This window comes from Pleurodeles waltl, chromosome 9 (assembly GCF_031143425.1).
Source record: "Pleurodeles waltl isolate 20211129_DDA chromosome 9, aPleWal1.hap1.20221129, whole genome shotgun sequence".
Lineage (NCBI taxonomy): Eukaryota > Metazoa > Chordata > Amphibia > Caudata > Salamandridae > Pleurodeles > Pleurodeles waltl.
This window is the reverse complement of record NC_090448.1, coordinates 631,357,103-631,375,136: the sequence shown is the minus strand read 5'-3', so window position 1 is coordinate 631,375,136 and position 18,034 is coordinate 631,357,103.

Here is an 18,034-nt window from a genome sequence, read left to right as displayed (position 1 = left end):
GTCCCTATCTCCCACTCTACCCCCTACTTCCCCCCCATTTTCCCCTCCCTCTCTACCCCCTCCCCATCATAAGTATTCTTTTCTCCCTCTTCATGCCCCCCCTCTACCCTCCCCTCTCGCCCCCCAATCCTGCACCCCCTCTCAGACCCATCTTGACGCAGGGCGCCCTACCCTGTTCTGGGTTTGCCGTTCTATTACTCTACTTGTCTTCTACGTCTTCGTCTCCACCCTCCTGTCCTACTTTGTAACCGGTATGCCCCCACCTCTTTCTTGCTACTCTATTGCTGGATGCCTTTAATCATCGATCCGAACCATTTTTCATTTTCCCTCCCCCTGGGCTTCCCCTCTGACCTTTTTGTCATACCCCCATCCCGCTGCCCCCATGTGTGTTACCTTTGAGTTCGGTCCTCCCTTTGGGGTGACTAGTATTCTCACCCACTGACGCTAGGACTTTTCCCGTGTCCAAGTCTCTCCTGTGTTTATGCCCTCTTATTTGGAATGTTTTACAGCATCATATACTATATGCCTCCCTTTTTTCCTTCCTTACCCCCCTCCATTACCTCCTCCCCCAGCCTTTCTCTCCATTTTCATATTTGTTGTTTGTTTTTGTTTCTTACGTCTCCCTCTATCTGAATTTGTTTATCGTAAACCCTGTCGGGTGGGAGAACACGGCCGTACGCAGTTTCAACTGCAATAAAATCGTTAGTTGCTGTCACATCCAGATGATCTTTCAGACTCTGGCGACATATCGTGACCTCTGCTGCGCTGTCTAACAGAGTCACTGCCCACGTCTTGTTCCTCAACAGTGTTCTCAAGTGTACTGGCATTTTTAGCTGTCAGTGCTGCCCCCTTTTTCTTTTTAAACTGTGGCTTTTGCTGAGGAGTCTTTTCTTCTTTTTTTAATTGTAGACTGCGTTGAGTCTTTCTTTTGTTTCACGTATTCAGCACGTCGATCAGGACGCCCCCTCTCTTGCTACGTCTATCCGGTGCGTCCTGAAAGGAACGAGAGGGAGGTGAATCAGTATATCTCTCCGGTGTTTTAATATTCTCCCTATTTCTGAGATTGTATCGCCTTTCGGAGTTCTCCGGGTGTGGAGAATCAGCTCTCTTATTTCTTTTATCTTTAAACTCTTTTTGTTTTTCCCAGCGCTTCTTAGAGCCCTCTTGTGCCTGCTTTGTACCCTCCTTATGGGCGGTACATTGTAACTCCAATTTCTTTGGTTTGGCTCCCAAACTATTCCGCCCTATACTGGTATAGGTGTCGGAAATTATTTTTGGTACCTGTCTCTCTTTTTCCAGGTGTGGAGTTTCCCGGAGATGCTGGCGTATTGTCAGTGCTACCGTTTCCCCTTTAATATTACTCAGTATTATTGAGGAAACCGCGTCAAAGTTACGCATTAATTTCATCCCCAAATCCAAGGCTGGTGCAGCCCGTGCTCATTTTGTACTTGTTTGAACACCTCCGGTAAATTGGCAAGTGCTGGGGTACCTTGTGTGGTAGTGTAAATAGCAGCGAAGACTGTACCCCATGTGGCGTAGTTATCTACTGAGGGAACCATCCCAAAGGGCAAGCACATAGTGAGCAGTCTATGTTTTTCCTGTGGTCCCATGTGGGGAAACACAGCTTTCAGCTGATTAGTTTTCTGGGCAGTCCAGAACAGTATTTTTTCCCGTTCTATGGGTACTTTACACAAGATATTATGCACTGTTTGTAGATTAATCCCAGTAGCCAATTGGTAACCACCAGGTGCTGGCGGTGCTGGACGTGCTGGTGTGGTGTTCAAAGTTCGCATTACGAACTGAACTACTCGTCTATATAATGTCACTAATTCATTATACAAATCTCTCAGATCTGCTATTGCCATATTTTGTATGCCTGGGTGAGGTGTGTATGTGGCAAACATAGGCCACGTTGGTCCATCATTACTGAAGGGACCTAGCCTCACTCTTTGTAATACATGTGGTAGGGCGCCTCCAAACCAGTTCTGATGCTCTTGGTATGTGAGCGATGTTTCATCATACTGGTATGCTCGGTACCGTTGAGGTACATTTGCAATTTCATATGTGTGGATGTATGTGTTCTTTGGTCCTCCTCGGGAAAGGTGACACAACAATAAAATGTTTCTGTTTGGTATGCTTCATTAGCTTCTATTATTAGAGTAACATCCCTGCCCTCATGTGTAAGGCAATGCAATAGTAAGTGTTGTGTTAGTGCTTGTCTAACATTCTCAGGAATGTCAATGGCGTTAGCCATATTTGTTTAGAAAAACGGAACACCAAAATGGGGAGTATAGTCCTTTTATGAGTTCGAGCTCAAACAACCTACAGCTTAATCAGGTGTTACCTTTTCAGCTGAGGAGCAATTTTCCCAATGACCATGGACGTCTCTGTATAATGGTACTTAGGGTACCTGTTGTCTGGGAGATGGTGATAGTCGGGTATCCGTAAATTAGTGCCTAAACACCATAGTTGGTGACGCCATGTCGTAGTTTGGACTCTTGCTCCAGGCAAGACTGCTAGTTTAAGGATTGCAGTACTTTTGTTTGTAGATGACTATGCCTATCCTACAACAAGTCGCAGCTGTCGTCCCAACCCTTCTGGCTCACTGGCAGCACCTCAACAAACACAATAGTAAAAGGTGATTTGTGGTAGCCTTTACGCATGGACTCGAGAGTAAGATATCTTAGGGAGTGTCGTGGTTAAACGGAGATTACCCCTTTCTCACAGATACATCATGTCTCAACCAAACACAGGCAATTACAAAGATGCAGTAAAGTTTCAATAGTTTTTATTTAACACAACTGCAATTTGCGATATGTTGCATGGGCTGCAATGATTAGGATAATGAACAGTGCAAGAAACAGAATTGTGAAGAAGAGAGTCATTATTACAAAGACCCCCATTATCTTTCAATAGCATGTAAAAGACGTAAGGGGTGTAATATGCCCTAATACCCTAACATGATAGGCCTAACTTCCTACCTAAAGGAGAGCTGGGTTTGTTAAACCTAATCTGCCAATGCTATGTTTTTGAGAGGAGCCCCCAACCCTCGTTACCTTGGAATGAGGTCTCTTTCTCAGACTCCGCAGGCACACGAAGACTGGGTCAGCGTCAAGACGACATGCAGCATCGATATCAGCGATGGTGGCGATGCCCTCTGGTCGGAATCCCTCTGATTATCTGTCTAAAGTGCGATGTATTTATACAGATCTACCAGGACCCTTGACTTAGGTGTGTTCCCAAACAATAGATAACAGACATGCTTGGAACGGCAATTATTATAAACAATCCCTTGAAAGTATAAAGCGGGAAAATCCCTAAGTGTGAACACCTACTGTTTGCTTGTCTTTGTTGCTTGATCTTGACGCCTTAGCGCGGTGGCACTGATAATGCAAAGCATAACAAGTGGCCTAACTACAAACAAGGCAGCCATCTTAGATGAATTAAATAATTAAATGGGCTAAGACAGAGCAAGCTAAGTAGGTTAAAAGTCACTAGGTGACGGGGGCACGAGTCTGCAAGCCAAAGGCTAAGGTGACTCCTGTTATCCCATTAAAACAAATTAGGATTCACTGCACTGTTCAATGGGTCAATGTACCCACACATCACTATTGTTATGTTTCTTCAATAAAAAATTACAAGACAAAAAAAGAGTATAAGAGTAGCTGCTTGATTTTGTACAAGTGGGAGTCTGAGAAAGACATTTAGGAAGGCAAAGAGAGAGCGTTTGCATAGTCGATTCATGAGATGACTAAGGCAAGAATGATCTGAACTAGGGCTTCAACAGTGAGGAACTTGTTGATCTTAATTTTCGCCCGCTGTAGAAAGCAGGGTGATATGACTGCTCCTACTTTGGGTTTCATCGACAAATGTTTGTCGACGAAGACTCCTAGACTTTTTATTGAGTGCTTAGGTTGGGGAGAGATGCCGATCAATGGAGGCCAGAAATGAAGTGTCTCTTTTTTCAGAATTCTCCATGCCTCAGCCTAGAAGATGGGTGTTTAACCAGCAACTCCTTCAAGAGGAGGGATGGGTACAGGTCTCTAAGGTCAAAATAAGTGAATTTTTCATACACAATCAGGGATCTTCAAATCTAGCTATGGTTTGGGATGCGTTTAAGGCCTTTTTCAGGGGCTTGGTAATCGCTAAGGAGGCAGCAGATAAATCTTCTCAGAGACAACAAGCCATGGCTCTGGAAGAAGCAGTGCAGAGGTGTTCAACTATTTACCTTCACGCCCCCACGGAAAGCGATAGACAGTCTTTTGAATTAGCTGAAAAGGCCCTGGCCAATAATCTTTTTAAGAAGGTTGACATAAGATATCAGACCTATAGACAAAAGGTATATGAAGAGAGTAATTTTACAGGTAAATTTTTGGCCTGGCAAGCTCGAGATCGAAGTGCTAGCAATATGATACATGCATTAAGGTGCCCTGTCACCGGGGTTAGGCATACTGACCCCAGAGTTGTGGATAAAATCATGCTAGAACATTATAGGCATATTTACAGCCAAATTCAGGATATTGACCTTAAGACCATTAAGGATTTCTTGGGGAAATTGGATATTCCTAGTCTCACAGAAGAAGAGAGTGATGCTCTAATACAGCCATTTACGAAGTTAGAACTCCTTGAGGTTGTCGAGAACCTTCCCATGGGGAAGGCTTGTGGACCTGATGGCTTTCCGGCTGAATTTTATAAAGGTTTCATAAAGGTATTTATCGACGATTTTTTGTCTTTAATTAATGGCTTGTTTAAGGGCGAGCAGATCCCCAATTCTTGGTACTCAGGCAATGTGGTTAGCTTTCCCAAAAAGAATAAGGACAGGGAAGACCCTAATGCATATCATCCAATTTCTTTGCTAAATACAGACTATAAGATTATCACAAAACTTCTGGCTAACAGGCTTAACGGGGTTGTCAATAAACTAGTGCACCCCGATCAGAACAGGTTTATTGCTGGTCGGCAACTTGCAACCAATATGCACTATTTAGCCGAGGCTTTTGATTATTTCGCCTCTAATAAAATTTCTGCCATCATTCTTTTATTAGATGCGGAAAAAGCATTTGATTTTGTTTTGTGGGACAGACTGTTTGCAATATTGTCTAGCTATAAGGTGCCCTCTCAGGTCTCTGCATTAATTCAAAGGCTGTATCTAAACTCTGAAGCCAATATCATAATTAATTCTGCTTGTGTTGGTCAACTTCAAGTTTGACGTGGGACCCGGCATGGGTGCCCCCTTTCCCCTATTCTCTGTGCTCTCTTCATTGAGCCTTTAGCGATTAAAATCAGACAAAATAATCGGATTCATCCCCTGTTGAAGTCAATGGGGAAGATCAAACTTTATGCTGATGATATTATTATATTTTTAGATGAAGAATAATCCTCCCAGGAAGCGGCTTTTAAGGTTTTTGCTGAATTTGAGCAAATTGGTGGCTACAAGATTAATATGAGTAAGACTGATATTATTTTGTGTGGTACTTCTTCTATTAGACTGCTCCCCGAATTAAAGCACTGTGTGAATACTAGGCCAAAGAGATACCTTGGGATTAACGTTTCAGCCGACATAGGAGACCTGTATGATTTTAACTACACTGTTTTGCTCTTGAAAACCCAGGCCCTGTTTGCAAGCTGGGGGCCTCTCCCCCTCTCTATACTAGGCCAAATTGCACTGATCAAAATGTCTATATTACCATTATTTAACTTTCTGTTTTCGGCCATCCCTTGTGTATTAACATCCATACTTTTTCAAGAAACTGGAGTCTGTTTCGCCCATTCATGCGGGTGCATGGAGAAGGTTACTCCTAGAGTAGGATAAGGCTGATCTTGGGGCAAAGGCGGCGAGAAAATGGGCCCGCCAGGAGGGTCTCGACCTGTCAAGGGAGTGCTGGGAGAGGATCAATCATTTAAACTTCACAGTACTTAGAGGTGCGAATTGACATTGGATGATATTTTTCAGTAAATGGCTATTTTCTGATGGATACAACTACCTGTGAATTCCTCACTCATTGAATTTTCCCCCTGCGCCAGCTTTCGACGGAAATTTTCTTCCTAGCTTCTGCACGTCGACGAGGACGTCACAATTGCCCACGCGACGCCGTCTGACGTCATACAGGCAATAAGAGGTCCTCGCCGACGTCAGTTCCCTTTTTTCCGTGCCTTCTAACAACGGTTATTCTTCGAGGGAGCTACTGTTTCTACTCTGCGTAGTTACTGTTACTGTTTCTTTCTTCGAAAAGAAAGCATGTCTCAACGAAAGTCGGCTTTTAAGCCCTGCAGGGAGTGCGGTGGCAAAATGTCGGTGACAGACCCACATGTAGACTGTTTGTGGTGTCTCAGCTCCGACCACGACGTGGAGAAATGTGACTTCTGTCAACGGATGAACCCGAAGGCGTTGAAGGAGCGTGAGGCGAAACTCTTTTTGGCGAAATCCAAGAAGAGGGAGAAGCGGCATCGGCGCAAGTCATCTTCTCCGAAGTCCCATCCGCGTCATCGTGACTCCCGGCGTCGTCGCAAATCTCGGCTCCAGTCAAGTAGGGAGCGGTCGTGCTCGAGGTCGCCTTCTGTTCGACGCCGAAAGACATGGGAGGTTAGTCCCACCATCACTCCGCAGACGCCTCCTGCATCACCGGCTTCGCCGCCGCCGCCTTTGAATCCACCATCTGTTTTTGAGGTTCCTCAACGTCAGGAGTTCTCTCCGGCTTCTCAGATGCCGGGGCCAGCGCCGATGTCACCTCGAGCCCAGGCTCCGCAGTATCCGGCTTTCCCGGCCCCAGGTGCTGACAATTCCGCACTTTTAAATGCGATGTTTGCCATTTTTCAACAAATGGCTCCAGGTGGTGGACCAGCTGGTCCTTCGGGCCATTGGCCTTCAATATGGGTGCTCCGGCTCCATTACGACCGGCACCTTTCATGCCCTTCCTTCCAATGGGAGGTGCTGGCTCGGCGCCGGTTCCTTTGGCGTCGAATTCACAGCCTGTGACGCCGAGTAGATCTGCTGGTCCGGCGCCGGAGAGTTCTCCTGTTTATCCTTTGCCTCATACGGCGCCGAAGAAGTCCACGGCGCCGATGGATCCGGCGTCAGACTGATCCGAGGATCGGCGTCCGGCATCGACGTCGGCTGACGCCATGTCGACGCCAAGGATTGAAGCCAGGCTACATTCAAGAAGGCTTGCTCTTCGCCTCCTTGAGGAGCAGGAGTATCGGAAGAAAGCCCTGGAGGAAGGGGAGATTGAAGAACCTCTGGGAGATCTCCAGGGTTTGGATACGGCAAGTGGCATAGACACCTCTCCAGAATGGGACTTAACATCTCCAGGAGAATATACAGAGAAGGCTGCTTCATCCCTCTCTGTAATAAGGAAAGCAGCTGACTTTTTGGACCTTCCCTTACCGGTGTCTGAATCTAAACCCAATATATTGACTGAGGTATTACATCCTGGTTCGATGGTTGCGGAGCCACTTCTGCCATTTAATTAGGCTCTGTTACAACCAATTTTAGAGATCTGGAAGAAGCCGGTGTCATCTGCGGCCGTTAATAGATCAGTGTCACGCAGGTATCGTGTGGCTCCGGCGGATCCAGGCTTTTTGTCTAGGCGCCTGACCCCAGAGAGCCTGGTGGTTCAGGCTTCATGTTCATCTCGTATTGCCCCAGGCTCTTTTCTGGGGGTGCCTTCGGACAGAGACTCAAAGAAAATGGACCAATCTTCCAAGAAAGCTTTCTCATCATGCAGTATGGCTCTCAAGTCTACTAATGCCACATGCATTTTGGGCAGATACATCTAGGCCATTAGGAAGAGATAAAGTTGTCCCATACGGAGGTGCCTCAGGAGGTATTGAGTCTGGTTTCAGATGCTCAAGCTGCGGCAACCCAATTAATCCAGTCGGGGCTGGACACTACTGATTCTGTGGCCAGGGCTATGGGCACTGCTGTTGCTACGAGGAGACAGGCCTGGCTTCGTTCCTCTGGATTTTCATCTGATGTCCAGTCAGCCCTGCTGGATCTTTCCTTTGATGGGGATAAACTTTTTGGATCCAAGGCGGACTCTGCCCTTGAGAGATTTAAGGAGAGTAGGGCTACGGCAAAGTCATTAGGCTTGCAGGCCTCCTCTTCTGCTTCTTCGAGACTGTTCAGAAGATTTAGGGGGTTTGGTCATGGCTCATCCTCCTCCTTTCGAGGCAGATTTCAACAGCAACCCGCCACTGCTCTCCCCTATAGATCATACAGGGGGAGGGGTAGGGTCCGAACCAGAGGAGCCGCCCAGCAGCACTCTGCCTCTTCCTCTTCCTCTGAAGGGGTGCAGCATGGGAAGCAGCTTTAGTCTTCCACCAATTCCTTCACATACCACTCCTGTAGGGGGGAGGTTATTGAACTTTCTCCACAAGTGGGAGGATATAACATCAGACTCATGGGTCACCAGCATTGTGGGGAAAGGCTATGCCCATCCCTTTCGGGAGTTTCCTCCCCCCCATCCCGCCCCACCCATCCTACTGTTCAGAAGAGCATCTCCTGTTACTAGAACAGGAGGTTCTAGTCCTCCTTTCAAAGGGTGCAGTGGAGTTGGTTCCAGAGCAGGAGAGGGGTCAGTGTTGTTACTCAAGATACTTCCTGATCCCCAAGAAGGATGGTCGGTTGAGGCCAATCCTGGACCTGAGGATTTTGAATTGGTTCCTCAAACAGGAAAAGTTCAAGATGCTGACCTTGGTTCAGGTGCTTTTGGCGTTGAATGAAGGAGATTGGACGGTGTCTTTCGACTTGCAGGATGCTTACTTTCATATCCCGATACTCAAGTCGCACAGGAAGTATCTCCGGTTTGTGGTGGGATCGCGGCACTATCAGTTTGCGGTCCTTCCGTTTGGTCTCACGTCAGCACCTCGTGTCTTCACAACGGTGATGTTGGTGGTTGCAGCAGAGCTCAGAAGGAAGGGGATAGCGATATTTCCTTACCTGGACGATTGGTTGATCAAAGCCAAGTCTCCGGAGCTTGTGCTCTGTCACCTGCATTCGACAACCCAGTTGTTGTTCGACCTGGGTTTTTCGGTGAATGTGCCCAAATCTCACCTGGAGCCCTCTCAGCGCCTTCTGTTCATAGGGGCAGCACTGGATACAACATTGAATCGCGCCTTTCCTCCGCCTCAGCGGATTCAGGACATTCAGGCATTGGTTACAATATTTCAAAGTGGAGCGGTCATTCCAGTCCTCAAGGTCCTACGTCTGCTCAGTCTGTTTGCTTCTTGCATTCTGTTGGTCACTCACGCTCGCTGGCACATGAGGGCTCTTCAGTGGTGCCCCCGAAAGCAGTGGTCTCAGCACAAAGGAGATCTCGAGGGATCGGTAAAGATCTCTAGGGACGCTGCAGTGGATCTAAGATGGTGGGTTGCGGACGGCAATCTTTCCAAAGGAAGGCAGTTCTCGCAGCCTCCGCCGGTGACCACAGTAATAGCGGATGCTTCCACTCTAGGGTGGGGGAGCTCATCTGGGGGACCTGGAGGTCAAAGGTCATTGGTCTCCAGTGGAACCGATGTTTCACATAATTCTGTTAGAGTTGCGTGCGATACTTCTGGCTCTCAAGGCCTTCCTCCCTTCCCTTTGCGGTCAGTCGGTTCAGGTCCTGACGGAAAATACTACCGCGATGTGGTATATAAACAAACAGGGAGGAGTAGGGTTGTACCTTCTCTGCAGAGAAGCTCTGCGACTATGGTCCTGGGCAAGGGACCATCGGATTTGCTTGGTAGCAAACCATCTGGCCGGAGTCTTGAACGTGCGTGCCGACAGTGTCAGTCAGCACTTCTTGACCGATCACGAGTGGCATCTTCATCCAGATCTAGCCCGGCAAATCTTCCAGATGTGGGGAATCCCTCAGGTAGATCTTTTTGCCACTCTGGAGAACACGCACTGCCCGTTGTTCTGCAGCCTCCAGTATCCGGTGCAAGGAACGTTGGGGGACGCGTTCCAGATGTCCTGGTGCGACCAGTTGCTTTACGCGTTTCCCCCCATACCCTTGATTCCTTGGGTTCTGAGGAAAATTCGCCAAGACCGGGCCCAAGTCATCTTAATAGCTCCGGATTGGCCAAGGAGGGTGTGGTATTCAGATCTTCTCCAACTCTCTCTGTGCCCCCTGCTCCGTCTCCCTCACAGGGCAGACCTCCTCTAGCAATCGCAGGGGCAGGTTTTACACACCCACCTCCAGAGCCTGTACCTTCATACCTGGAGATTGAACGGGGCAATCTGAATTCCTTTTCTCTCCCACCTGAGGTAGTGGGTGTTATCTTATCGGCCAGGTGACACTCCACTAAATCTATCTACGCTAGCAGGTGGGCTAAATTTGTGAATTGGTGTGGAGAGAAGCAAATTGATCCCTTACGTGCCCACTTATCAGATGTCTTGTCTTTTGCGTTGTCCCTGGCACAGAGGGGTTGTGCAGTGGCTACAGTCAAGGGCTATTTGTCGGCACTATCAGCCTTTCTGTGTCTTCCAGACCAACCTTCTTTATTTAAATCTCCTTTAGTATTAAGATTTTTAAAAGGCCTCATTAATAAGTTTCCTCCCACTCCTTTCATTATGCCTCAGTGGGATTTGAATTTAGTCTTAACGTTTCTTATGGGCTCACCCTTTGAGCCAATGCATTCTTGCCCCATAAGGTTATTGGTTTTGAAGACTGTTTTCCTTGTTGCAATTACTTCAGCTAGAAGAGTGAGTGAGCTGCAGGCTCTTTCTGTCAAACCCCCTGTATACATCCTTCTATGTAGACAAAGTGGTGTTGAGGACCAAGGCTGCTTTCTTGCCGAAGGTTGTTCCACCCTTCCATTTGGGTCAGACTATTACTCTCTCCTCTTTTTATCCACCGCATCATCCTTCGAAAGAGGAAGAAAGATTGCATTGTTTAGACCTGAGAAGAGTGCTAAGCTTCTACGTGGACAGAACGAAGGAGTTTAGATTGGAGGATCAACTCTTCATCGGGTACGTGGGAAAGAGGAGAGGAAGGGCAGTCCACAAGAGAACACTCTCCAGGTGGGTCATTCTTTGCATAAACCTGTGTTATTCTCTGGCAAAGAAAGAACCCCCTGATGGAATAAGAGCTCATTCCACCAGAGCTAAGTCGACCTCTTCGGCCTTGGCTAGGGGTGTTCCTGTGGCATCTGCAAGGCCGCGACTTGGTCGTCCCTCCACACTTTTGCAAAGCATTACTGCTTGGATTCGGAGGTTAGGAGGGATGGCCATTTTGCACGGTCGGTGCTGCAGGATTTTTTGGTTTGACCATTCAGGCACCCTCCACCGAATGCGGTACTGCTTTGGGACTCTGTTCAATGAGTGAGGAATCCACAGGTAATTGTATCCATCAGAAGAACGAGTTACTTACCTTCGGTAACGCCTTTTCTGGTGGATACACTAGCTACCTGTGGATTCCTCATGGTCCCTCCCGCCTCCCCATTGCCTGTCTGGTCTTACCAAATTATCCTTGGGTGAGCTCCTCTTGGTAGTTTATGGCTTTCATATATAGTGTATATATTTATGTATATAAGTACATGAACAAAAAAAAAAAAAGTAGAGAAAGGAATTTGTGAGATTGCTGTACATAGTATGTATGTATATAATTTTGCATATTGACATTTTTGAGCTGATGTTTTTAACTATTTGGTATAATTAAATATTATTGTATAAATATTTGTATCAATTGTCTATTGCTTTCAGAGGCCCGTAAAAAATGTTGGTACTGACGTCGGCGAGGACCTCTTATTGCCTGTATGACGTCAGACGGCGTCGCGTGGGCAATTGTGACGTCCTCGTAGACGTGCAGAAGCTAGGAAGAAAATTTCCGTCGAAAGCTGGCGCAGGGGGGAAAATTCAATGAGTGAGGAATCCACAGGTAGCTAGTGTATCCACCATAAAAGGCGTTACCGAAGGTAAGTAACTCGTTCATATCGAACCCAGCAAGCCTTATCCCGCGTGATGCCTAGCTGTCCTGATCTCTGTTTTCACTATAAGGCAGTAGGGGTGGCTGGTTGGATGCGTGTGATTGGTACATGTCGACTTATACAGGAATACTGGGATGGAATATTCAAGATACTAACAACTATTGCTCAGGTCTTTATAACTACCAGTATTTGGTTGATGTGTTTGGGCTTCGACCCCCGCGGCAAGGCTCCCACCCAGGTGGAAAAAACTCGTTTTTATTGCCACTTTGATTGCCAGATCTCTCCTGTTAAGAAACTGGCGATCTGATTTAACTCCCTCCCTTCAAGAATGGCTGAGTAAAATGGTGCAAGTCAGAAATCTGGAAATGAGATATGCTAGGAGAGTGAGCGGTGGTAAAAAGTTTTCTCTGATTTGGGGCGAATTATTTTTAGATATGCATGTATAATCTTTTTCAGGTTAAATCATTAAACGAATCTGGGTGGCTACCTAGCCTGATTCCATTCATTAAGAGTTATCTTTTTGGAAACTATTGGGAAAGTTATTTAAGATAAAGTATTGAATTGTAATGTTTTTTGTTATCTTGGTGGAACCTGATAAAAATTCAATAAAAAAATGTAAAAATTAAAATGGAGGCCAGAAAGAAGAGTTCCATATCACAATTTAATTTTGAGTTATAACAATCTCTGTTTTTGCCTAGTTAAGTTTCAGATGATCATTGTTCGTCCAATCTCTAATAAACATCATAGAATTTCAGAAAGTTTCCTGGGCTTCGATGGAATCATCAATGGTGAAGAGAAGCTGCACATCATCCGCGTAATTGTATATTCTGACATTCATCTTTTTGAGGGAATGTGTTCGGGATCGAATATACAATTTGAAAAGGTGGGGGGACACGGCAGACCCCTGAGGAACCCCACACGATAGCTGGACATTGGTGGATTTGAAAGGGAATAGCCAGATAGATTGCCAGCAATCCTTTAGGAAAGATCGGATCCATGCCAGTGCTGAATCCTGAAGGCCTGCCGCCTGAACACAGCCCATCAGTAACTCATGGTCAACCATGTTGAAGGCTGTAGAGAGATCGTAAAGGGCCAGCACCTGGGAAATGCCTATATCAGCTGCCTCCCACATTTTGTCTACAACTGAAAGAGTGACAACTTCAGTTGAATCGGCTGGCTGGAAGCATGCCTGGTAGAATTCAGATTCTTCTAGCTTTACCCAGACAGTCCATGTTTTCGGTGGGCTTTCCCAACATTATTTTCTAATTTAAATACATGTCCCAGTTTTGGAAAAAGGAACGAAGAAGCGTACGCTTTAAAATTTAAAAATGTTGTGCAAGCTCACATTTCCACTACTTCTCTCTATTTAAATCCCAGGTGGAGCTTAATTGATTTACAGTGTCAGCAGCTGTGCTTAATTAAATCTTCACTGAGTGATTACACTGTCGTATGTGTGAAAGTAGCATCTTAGAAGATCATCTAACCGTCATCACAGCATGTGGGAGGGAGTGTAGTTATTTAATGAAAACGTTGTTGTGCACCATTTTTGGTTGACAAGGTACCTCCCTGGTGCTAATGCTACATTAAATTTGTTTTGTTTTTTTACTTCCATATTAAAGGAAATTCAAATAATTGTGATACTGAATCCAAATGCATTTCTCTGCACCATCCCCTCCACTTCCTCACAGGCACATATTGATGTTTACCAATTCCTGATTTTATACTTTGCTTTCTGGTACTTGTAGTTATGTTTTATCTTCATCAATGCATGACTGCAATTCTAGGAAGGCAGAGAAAATCAGAAATAATGACCTTCTAACTTTTCCATAGGCCATACAAAGTGTTCTGCAACAAAGTGCACAACCTCTAAAACATTGATCATTTTGGTTTTATCTTATGTATAGCCTGTCTTGTAGGTCTGTGAGATATCAGTACAGTCCTTCTAACTCATGGCCAGTGACGAGCTTTAGCCGTACTTCTGTGTCTATTACCTGTAATTGTTTAATGTTTTGGCAATCTTTTTAGCCTATATACTCTTTCACCCTGTATACTTGCCATCTACAATGCTGAGACTGCAGTGGGTAGACAGTAGTACTACTCAGCTACATTCCTCATTCTTGCTGCATTATACTTGCATTGCTGTGATACCGTAGAGTAACAGGACGGGGATCTGACTATATTGCATGGAGAAGACTAAGGCCTTCATTACAACCCTGGCGGTCGGTGTTAAAGCAGCGATAATACCGCAGTCAGACGGGAAAAAAAAAATGGAATCATGACCATGGCGGAAACTGCCAACATAGACAGCCACTTTAACACTCCGACCGACACAGTGGTAGAAACAAACACCGCAGCGGTATCCGCCAACAGACAGGCCGAAGACAGTGTACTGCCCACCGTATCACAAGAGGCCTATCCACCACTTTTCCCGGCGCGGAACCAACGCGAACAAAAACACGGCAGAAACAGTACACAGAAGGGAAAACACTCACCTCTCCACACCCCACGAGGAACCAGGAGGCCATGGAGCCCGAATTGCAGATACTGCCGATGCTGGTCTTCCTTCTCTTCTATCAGGAGCAGACGGCGGCGACGACCACGGTGAGTACTGCACCTACAACACAGGGGAGGGGGGTGGGAAAAGAGAGTTACACACACACGCAACACCCCCACCCCCACCCTCACCCACAACACCATACACACAAATAAATGCAGCAACATTACACATACACCCCCCCCCCACTCCCTGGAAGAACGCAAGGACAAAAGGAAATGATTTGAACGAATGTAATCATGTGAAATCTCATTATCAAAGATCAAAATCCAGTAAATACAATTATGTACACCAACTACACAAGTCCGGATAGTGCACCAATCATTGTCCGTGGACCACTGGGCCCAAAATGCATGGGCGAAGCCCACACTAGATACCTGACTGGGAACGGAGAGAACGCTGCAGGGGCATCAGATCAAAATTAAACAGGCACCTCAGGGGGAAGTGGAGAGGGGCACCTCAGCCAGATGAACGCACAACGCCACTGCTGCATGAGGGGGCTCCATGCCCACTGCTTTATCCTGGGGAGTGCAAAGCCACAGTCTCTCAAGTCTCTCCAGTGGGCGGTTTGCCCACTGCTTTATCCTCGGGAGTGCGAAGCCATAGTCTCTCAAGTGGATAACAGTCTCCACTGGTTCTGGGGGGGGCCTTGTGCCCAGAGTGCTTCATCCTGCCAAGGACTGAGGTAGTGGATGTGATTCTCCACTGGTTCTGGAGGGGGCCTGGTGCCCAGAGTGCTTCACCCTGCCAAGGACTGAGGTAGGGGACGTATCTCTCCACTGGTTCTGGAGGGGGCCTGGTGCCCAGAGTGCTCCGCGTGCATTGTGGCCAGTACAATTCACTCACCTGGGTGTGCGTGTCACGACATGGGTGTGAGGTACAGGTAGCATGATACGCCATGGAGGCAGCGACATACCCCTCACTGCTGCGGCTTTGCATTCCACCTGCAGGTGCCAACAGTGATGATAGTAATGCTTCATGGAAGCTGCCCAGGGTCCTGGAACTCACCACCAGCCTCGGACGACTGACTACTGGGGATGGTAGGCATGTCAGCAGTGGTGCCACTGTCCGAGGATGTCGCGGGTCCACTGGCGGTGCTTGCGGCGGTGTCTGTGGTGGCGGTGCTGGCGGCGGGGTCTGTGGTGGCGGGGTCTGTGCTGGCGGTGGGGTCTGTGGTGGCGGGGCACGTGTCAGCACCTGCTGAGGGAGAAAGCAGGATGTCTCCTGCAGCCTCGGACAGCTGCCCACCGGGGAAGAGGCTGGGGACTGTCGCAGCGGCTGTAGACGTGCCGGAGGCGGTGCAGGTGGCGGTGCAGCTCGCGGTGTTCGCCGCCATACAGGTTGGCGTGGACGTAGACAGAAGGTGTGACACTGGTCCCTCAGTCTGTGCCACCATGCCCTCTCCTGACCTGCCCTCTGTTTTTTGCCCTTCCCCACTTTAGATGGTGGTGCAGTTGTCTTGCCACTATCCCCTTTCGTTTTCGCTGATCCCTTGGTGGCTGGCGGTTTCGTCTTCTCCCTCTGGGATGTGGGCACCTTTTTCAACTTGGCAGGTGGCGGAATGTCCTTGCCCTCGCTACGTGGCACATTGGCAGCCCTGTTGGTTTGCGCACTCCATGACCCTGCAGTTGCTGGCACTGCTGTGCCTGGGGATGTGGTGGCTGAGGTGCTGGGCTGGGACCTGGAAAGCCTGGCCCTAGGGGAAGGACGGGGGGCAGGTGTAGGGAAAAGGTCAATGTTAGCCAGGAAAAGTTTTTTAGACACACTGGGACGGGTAGATGGAGGGGGTTTGGGAGTGGAGGAAGAGGTAGTGGTTGTAGGAGGTGTACGTCTTCTGAATTTGGGTAAAAGTGCATGGGCTGGAGGCTGTTGTGAGGTGGATGGCTGTTGGGTGGGTGTGTGCCTGCGTTTGTGTACTTTGGGAGGAAGGCTCATAGACACACTGGTAGAGGACACTGGGGATCTGTGAATGGTAGTGGGGGTGTTGATTGCACGTGAGTGGTGTGTGGTGATGGGCGTGCTGGAGATGGAGCTAGTGGCTGAGGATGTAGTGCATGCAGGTGTGAGTGGAGATGAGACTGGGAGGGAGGAGGGAGACGTGGAGGAGGGGGACACAGTGGAGGAAGTGGATGTTGGTATGTGTGCATGGGCATGTTGCTTGTGTGAGTGCCTGTGGGATGTGTGGTGCTTATGTTTGCCTGAGCCACTCTTGTGTGTTGATGTGTGTGCATGCTTGTCTGATGGTGTGCTTGGGATAGGCAGAGCTACAGGGGATTGGGTCTGGGTGGAGGAGGTTGGAGGGGGGAAGCTAGACACAGGGACAATGGCTGCCATCAGTGCTGAGGCCAGAGCCTGAAATGCTCTCTGTTGAGCTGCCTGGCCAGAATGAATGCCCTCCAGGTATGCATTTGTTTGTTGCAAATGCCTCTCAACACCCTGGATGGCATTCAGAATGTTAGACTGCCCAACAGTGTGGGATCTCAGGAGGTCAATAGCCTCCTCACTGAGGCCAGCAGGGCTGACTGGGGCAGGACATGAGGTGGCTGGGGCGAAGGAGATGCCCACCCTCCTGGGTGAACGGGCACGGGACAGACGCTGAGGGACTGCTGAGAGGGTGGTGCTGGTAGGGGGGGTGGAGGCTGTACCTGTTGATGCGGTGGGCACAGAGGTGCCCACCACTGCAAGGGAGCTCCCATCAGTGGAGGAGTCGCTGTCGCTGGTCTCTGCTCCTGTCCCTGCCGTGGAGCTCCCCTCGCCCTCCGTCCCACTGGTGGCTTCAGACTACGTAGCTTCACCCTCTAGGGCCAGGTGGGATGCAGCTCCCTCCTGCTCCGGTGCCAGTGCTCCTCCGTCTGATGATGCGATTGCACACAAGAACAGGGAGACCACAAAAGGGGGGGGGGGGGGGGACAGAAGAAAGACATGTTCAGTGCATGCAACACCACTACCGTTGGCGGACACAACAGACAGTGAGCAGCCCTCTGCACTACGCCATGCACTTATAGTTCCTAGATTTTTCACATGCCCATGGGGTACGAGGCGTAAGCCCAATTGCTGCACACCTGGAAGTCACAGGAGCCTGACTAGGTGTAGATACTACTAGATACTACTTACCACTAGTGGGGTTTGGGTGCCACATAGCCTGCCTCACAAGGGACCTTGCCTACCAAGATCGCCCTGGCCTAGGGGAACCCACTGCCCACCTCCCCCGCCAAGACACCTCGTAATGCGCGCAGAGTCTCACCCTTTGTGGCTGCTGTGATGCCCTCAAGCGCCCATCCAACTCCGGATAGGCCACCGCCAGGATCCGGAACATCAGGGGGGTCATGGTGCGACGGGCACCCCACCCACATTGGGAGGCCATCCCCAGCTGGGCCTCCGCTGTTTTCCTGCTCCAGCGGCGCATGTCCTCCCATCTTTTACGGCAGTGTGTGCTCCGTCTGTGGTAGACCCCCCAGGGTCCGGACGTCCTTGGCGATGGCACGCCCAAATAGCCTTCTTCTGGTGGGCGCTGACCTAGTGGAATGGTACAGGATGAAAGGACATTACTCACCTAGCCGAACCGTCATACTC